Genomic DNA, 7179 nt, shown 5'->3' with positions numbered 1-7179 from the left:
ATTTATTTACTTATATTTTTATGTGGATTTTGTTGCTCTTGTTTTAAAGGAAATGACCCTCTTCTAAAACCTTGCACAAAATATCTAAAAGTGGAAGTGTCAACGGAAACAGCGAGAGGAGCGCTCTGAATGGCCATCCGAAAAGGCGCGCAAGGACCGTTGATCCCTAAATCTCAGGTCGTCGTCGCTTCCCGATCAAGCGAAGCGTCTCCTCTTCCTCGCGCCCCGCAACCCCCATCCCACCCTCCGTCTTCATTCAGCATAGGAAAGCATTGTTCTTAACCTGCGAAAGGGTCCCGGTACGTGCTGGGACGCCCTGACCCTCCCAGCGCTGCTGCCTGGGTGGGAGCGGGGCCAGGGCGCGCCGCCCGCGGGAAGGGGACCTTCTCCCTTCTTCTTCTGCGTCTCACTGTCCGTAACATCAGAAGAAGAAAAAAAATGGCACAAGGGTCCCCATCGTGCATGCTGTCTCTGGGCGCTTCTCCTTCTGGGCCGCGGTACGAACATCACGGTGGAATGTGCCAGCCCGGGGGTCTGCGCAGAGTAACCCCCACTTGTGAACAGGCACGTGGACCTGGGACGGAAGAGCAGGAAAACAGAGGCGCTCCGACTGGACCACTCGAGACGTTGTTTTGCCCTCAAGAATCTGAAACTGCCCAGCGTAATCCCACAGATTTCCGGGGGTCGTGGGTTTCCAAGCTCACAGACCGTCGCCCCCTTCCAGCGGCTAACAGAGGGTCCCTGCCTGGAGCGGGGCGCTGCGGGGCAACCGAGCCGAGACTCAGTGTCCGGGTTCGCAGGCTTCCTGCCTCAGGAAAGGCTTAGGAACCGCACCAGGCAAGAGAACTTTCAGTTTGCCCGGTGAGGTTTCTGTGCTCTGCGGGCAACTGTGTCAACCATGCTCCCCGCACCTAGATCCTCTCGATGGGGTGAGTGTGAGAGGAGGAGCTAGACAATAATTTTAGTAACTATTTTAATTTTTTAATTAACCCAGGAGAAATAGAAAATAAAGTATTTGGGGGGAGGGAAGTGGAATTAATTCCCAAGGCAAATATTATCGTGCTCTTTTTTCAATGATCTGCACCAAGGTGCTGACCTCTACGGGTGCCTAAGCATTTGCTGCCGAAGATTTTTTTTTTTTTCTGGAAGAGAGGACGGAACCTACAAAACCTTTTTTCCCCTATTTCCCATTTCTCAGCAAACGAACTATTTGAGCAAAGATAGGAGAATGAACAGTCATTTCTTAAAGTGGGAAATCAGTTTTATCTATGAACACCTGTGGGACGTCCTTGCCCTGGAGGATGCATGCGTCTGAAATGTGTACTGAGAGCTAACCAGGTCCTCTGGCAGGCCCGACTCGGCTGCAAATAAAATATGAACTCCTTGTGTACATGGGCTTAAAAAGAGAAATGAAATGACAGAGTTAAAGTGTACTATTGTTTCCACATGGTTTTGGACCTTCTTTTCACTCCTCATTTCTGGAATAGGTTGATACATCGGTGGGGAGGCATTTGCAAGATTATTTCATTAAATGTTAGCACTAGAAGAGACCCGAGGAGGTCATCTGTTGAGTCAACATTCTCATCTTTGCAATCAGGAAACAGAGACCCTGAGAGGTTATGACTTGGAACTAAATTCAAAAGATACAAACAGTTCTTAAGACCAGGAAACCCCGGAAACCAACATGCAGGTCTGACCAGCAAGTAGCAGGACCCGTGTAAGACTCCTCCAGGCAGCCCTCCTTCCACAAGGACAGGTTACCCAAGAGCCCTGAGACTGCACGAAGTGCCGCATTTCAGAGTCCTTTCCTGCCCTTTCTTCTTCCCTGCTTCCTGAGTACCAGCCCTTCAGTTTCTAATGAAGCCCATCTCTGGGTAGGAGTGGATGACTAAAGGAAGAGGATGCTGCCACTCAGGCAGTCCCATGTGCGCCAAATGCACAATGTCCACTTCAACCAAACCCTCTTAACTTGCAAGAGGTAGCAAGCTGTATCTGAGTGTTAATAACATATGTGGCCCTGGTAACGAAGGAGAGGGGAACTGAGAAAGAGGAATGGAGCTCAAATCAAAGCAAGAGCCAGCTGCCCCCTCCCCTCTCCGTAGGCACAAATCAGCCATAAGTAGCCCCTATTTGGAGGCAGGAGAGGAAGTCGGGGAGAAAACACAAAAGGGGAGGCCTCTCCGATGGCGTTCTACTTATATTTTTACAAAGGTTAAAGGGCTTCTTTTGAAACGCAAGCATAGAATTTAAGCCACTACCCCAAATAAGACAGAACGTTATCTGCACATATCACCTAATCCTCCATTGTGTAATTAACATTCATCTAAGAGAGGATAGTTTTCTCTTCAAAGAAGTGACCTTTTTTAAAATTTTTTAAATTTAGATGATTTTGATTTAGTCAATGAGAATAATCAGAACTTGTCCAAAAAAAATTGATTTCAACAGACTTTTTGTTCTCTGCTAACACTTTTGTTCAGAAATTTGGGCTCCTGCTGCATAAGAAATCTTTTGCTTTTGAGATCCCAAACAATGTTTACCTGATTTGGAGCTGTGAGTGAAGTTTCCTCTCAAATGAAGCCAAGGTTTCTTACCTACAACACCCTCCTTCCCAGCACAGGCTGCCTGAATCTTAGTGTTTCCCAGGGAAGCCAGCTGTGTCCAGCTTAAAGGAGTCTACTCTTGTAGTTTGCACTACCTCAAATTCACTATACACTTCATTTAGAAGTGTAATTCATTCATTCACTTTTTAAATCATTGAATGTGCTAATGGGCAAGGTGGAAATTAGTAAAATTTCCCTGTACCTCAAATCAGTTCTCTGTTAATTCATGCTTTGAAAGAATTAAGAATAATAAACTTTCATCTAAGCACCCCCAAATGTTACATCCTAGGGCAGTTACAAAGCAGAGGGGTTGGTCAATCCTATGAATCAAATGCAAAGATTACAAAAAGTTCAAAATTAATAATGTTCTATTCTGGAAGAAAATCTATCTCTTTTGAACATCACAGTCATGAAGTGGTACATTTCTGATTTAGTTAATGAGAGTCCAATTATATTTGAAATGTAGATTAATTCTCCTAAAAGCATTAATCTAGTTGGCAAGGACACCTCAATAGTAACGCAGTCTCTTTATTGCTTCCATAGGAAGATTGTGCCCCCATAATTGTAATCAGGTTATTGATGCAAATACCTCTTCCCTTCAGTTAATTCAAATGGAGCATTTCATAGGTACTTTCAGCTGATGGGATGGTAAATAATTTTTAGACGAAAAGTTGAAGTAGATTGATTAGAAGCAATTTTCTCTGTTTTGCACAATAGAAAGATGAACCGCATGGTTCGCCAAGCCAATTTGCAGAGCAACCTCTCCTCCCTAATTGCTGCCAGACTAATGTAGTAGAAGCCGAGTCCCAGGAAGTAGAGAAATCCATTTACCCAGCCATGACATTTAAGCAGCAAACACAAGTACTGGATTTTTCCATTACCCTTCATTTCAGCCCTGCTGCTTTCCACCTGTGACCCTTATGCGACGAGGGCAAAGTGCTTTCATACAATTTGGTAACTATAATAAAGGTCCACTTCAAAATGCTTGAGAGCAGACTAAAAACATTTTTTAGAAAAGCATAATTAAGTCCATAACCAATCTCACTAATTCCTGATAATGTATTGGAAAACCAAATTATTTGATAAATGCTTTAATAAATGCACATCGTACCAAAGGGGAAAAAATTGCATAGTTCCTCTATCACAAATAACACAGTGTTTGACACTAATAGTCCCAGCCTTGAATAGTGCTTTTACTTCATATAAGACTTTCTTACCACAATACAAAGCAGGAAAGTTCTCTAAAAACAGCCTGTGTTCCTTTGTTATCTATCTTACCAAAAAGAAACAGGAAAACATCTTCAGATAGAATCCATATTGATATGCCTATCAAAGAAGAAAAAAAAACTCTGTACCTTTATTTTTCACAACTGTCCTGAGACATTTTAGTCTCAGCCAGAGTTTCCCCAGGTAAATTATCCCTGAACTGGTACAGAGAAGCTCCCAGGAATGTGTCTTTCTGGAGTACGGTCACTGTACTTCCTGATGCAGAGAACAGTACCTGGAATGTAGTAGGTGGCCCATAAATGTTTGCAGAATGAAGGACAAATGTTTACAAGGCCCTTGGACTTTGAGGGTGGGGAGAGACCAAAGCAATATTTTTAAATGAAGCAAAGTAAGTCAGTTTTGTTTTGTTTTCTTTTTTTCCCTGAAGGAGTTACTCTTGATCTCCAACAAAGAAATAATTAAAGAGAATTTAGGATTTTTACCTCCAATTGAAGTTTCTTCAGTAATTCCTCAACCCCACACTTGAAGCCAAAGTATTCGCTTCAGGGCTGAATTCAGGAGCTGACTCCACAAAAAGTCAACCTCAATGACGCATCTTCAGCTTCAAACAACTCTGTGCAGTGCCACAAAAATAGAGGACAGTCCTTGGAGCATATGTTATCTGAAAGCTAAATGCTTTACCCTTTTCCTTATTTTTGTTGTTGACTTAAATTGCTTTGGTAAAAGATTTATCCGCCAGAGTCCTTTGTGGTGCAAATTTAATAGCCTAGATATTAAAATCATCAAGTTTGAGATAAGAGAGGAAAATGCCAACCTTGCTTCTTAATGTCAGCAGCCCACCCAAAGACGCTTCAATACCGTCAACAGTATCCTTGGTGCTTTAACAAGTGTATTTAAAAAGCAGTTAAGTATGCCAATCTCAGGCTGAAAACAATTTTAAAATAACACAAGCATTAAGTCCCTGCTTCTTGACAAAGTAGTCATTTGCACTGACATGATTCGGATACTGTGCATTGTTTCTGCAAAGTAACTTCCACGAGGTGAGGGAGTGCATGCTTAGGAAGATTGCTGTTGCTGTAGGTTCGGTTTTTTTCTCCCCCATTAAAAAACAAAACTGATATAATTGACTCTAACAGTTTTGAGTAACTACCCAAGGACTTCACCACTATACGAAGCATTGATATTAGCTGCTAAGAGATAAATTTAATATTTATTGATCTTTGACTCTGACTGTATTAAGATACAGGAGAGTGGAGGATGGTAGGCAGCTGGATGGAAAAAGAGGTGTAGGTAAAGAACTTGCACTGAGGAATTTTTCTGAGAGGGTACACTTGAGATTGCGCCAAAGGTCACAGATAGTGTCAAACACCATTGAGTTCTTAGCCACCATCATTGCGGAGGATAAGTAGCCGCTAAGTCCTTGCTAAGGCTGTTGAAGGGAGGACAATGACAAGATGGCTACCACCTGGACAGCAGAGCCTACGCAGCAGGGTGGGTTTTAAGGCCCACCAAGGGGTACTGCCCATCCTAGGGCTGAGGCACAGCCCATGACTGCTTGAAGACCTGTATTTGAGGGAGAGCATTTAGCAGAGGACGATACAGGGCAAGGGATGCAATGGCGAACAGGAAGCTGGGGCTCTGGGTGCACGGTTCCACAGCCAGGTCCTTTGGTCAAGCCAAGACCATGTGGATACAAAGGTATCTCAAGGCTTTCCACTTGTCTGGAACCAGTGTGTCTGGACAGTCATCAAAGGTCTGGGATCCACTTGCTTTCTAAAACTGTCCTGGTAGGATCAGTACAACCCCTTTCTCATATGGGATAATTTGACTTTAACAAGGCCTGATTCCTTCATATTCAATGCAGGCAGTGCTTCAGGCTCTGAGATCCACTTTAAAAATTCATCATGGAAAGCAGTCATAGCTGCAGAGCCTATCTTCATCCACAAAATCAGAGGCAGTAGGGTGAAGATGTCAGGAACACAGGTGTCAGAGCCACAAAAGCTGGGTTCCAAGTGATGCTTCCTCCACGTCCGAGCTATGTGACTTTGGGCAAGGTAATTAACCTCTCTGAGCCTCATCTGTGAGAACAGCAAGTAATTTGAGAATTAAGTGAGATAAACCATGTCAAGTATTTAGCACAGAACTTGACACTGTGGGCCATCCAGGAATGATTCCTGTTGTTCTTTTATCAGACAGCAAAATACTATACTGGACAAAGAGTGGAATCTTACATTTGGGCCTTGAAAGGCATAATGCTCCCAGTGTGAGCCACAGCTATTATTCCACTTCAAAATCTTTTTTTAGAATATAAAAAGTATAAATAACTAAATGTCGATTCTTCTGATTCTGAACATTCTGAACATTTTGCGTTTCCCTCTGGCTTCTGTCCGTGTCCCAACTATTTCTAGATCGCCTCTCCTTAGAAGCAGTTTGGTGAGTACTCTAGAGAAGCATAGATTTCAATACAAGTCCAAACCAAGTGTAATTAGTAAAATAAGCTTCTGTGAGAAAAACAATTGTATCGTGCATTCCAATGCCAAATATTTTCAAATTATTCAGTTGGTCGGTGCAGATAATTGAGAAATAACTGCATGCCATAGAGGTGTAGACATTCATGAATTAAACTGTGGGTACTGTCCATTCAAATGAGACAGTATCTAGCCCTTGAGAAATAGTCACTCCACCTGAGATACTCAGAACTGCTTTAACCGGGGTCATTCCCAGTGATGTTATTAAATTCATAAGTGCTGGTTCTATCAAAATGTGTTTTTTTTCTCAGAGTAAGATGATATACAACTGGGACCATAAAAAAGGTAATTTTTATCTAGGAAAATAAAGACAGAGAGGGAGAGAAGATCAGAGGCAGAGAGAAAGGGAACAATAAAAGATGGAGAGGGAGAAGAAGGCTAGACGATGGTCAAGTGGGACGGCGGCTCTAAGTCCCAGGTATCCCAACTGGGAAAGGCAGCAAGCTGTTTACCACGCATCCTTTTACATGTAGCTGTACCCGGCTCCTGAACAAAGCTGAATAATATCCAGGGGATGCCTGCTGAAACAAAATAAGTCCCAGAAGTCCAGATCCCAGACAGGGGTTATTTCTTGAATAGCCCCTGAGATTCCGAAGGTTTAGGGACAGTTCTGTGATATTATCCAAGAAGCTGAAGGTGTATTATTACTGCAGACCCTGAATGCTTCATTCTCCTAGTCTTTGACCCTGTGTCCCACTGCCAAGGTGTTCAGGTAAAAGTGAAAGGGAGCTTGCTACAGCCACTGAAGAGGTAGTTAGAGTAGCAGTGGGTGGGATAGGAGAGAGAGGAAAAAGGTCATTTGGAGGCCCTCTAAATTTCGGTCT

At 43.1% G+C, this 7179-nt stretch overlaps 1 protein-coding gene across 2 annotated transcripts in view; it reads right to left on the bottom strand.

The window, feature by feature from the left end:
• Positions 1–3675: 3675 nt before the first annotated feature.
• RMI1 (RecQ mediated genome instability 1) overlaps positions 3676–7179 on the bottom strand; it is an 89838-nt gene continuing 86334 nt past the window's right edge. The window contains exons 7-8 of one of the 2 annotated variants that reach the window (XR_011531816.1): positions 4310–4440; positions 3676–3926 (exon numbers count right to left, since the gene is read on the bottom strand). The gene's annotated coding sequence lies outside the window, so the exon portion shown is untranslated. Of the gene's footprint in view, positions 3927–4309; positions 4441–5018; positions 5906–7179 lie in introns of those variants that run through there. The other variant, XR_011531817.1, reaches the window with a different exon arrangement.

The sequence above is a fragment of the Equus przewalskii genome, chromosome 22 (genome assembly GCF_037783145.1).
Source record: "Equus przewalskii isolate Varuska chromosome 22, EquPr2, whole genome shotgun sequence".
Lineage (NCBI taxonomy): Eukaryota > Metazoa > Chordata > Mammalia > Perissodactyla > Equidae > Equus > Equus przewalskii.
The sequence above is the reverse complement of the archived record's forward strand: the minus strand, read 5'-3'. Positions and strand labels throughout refer to the sequence as shown.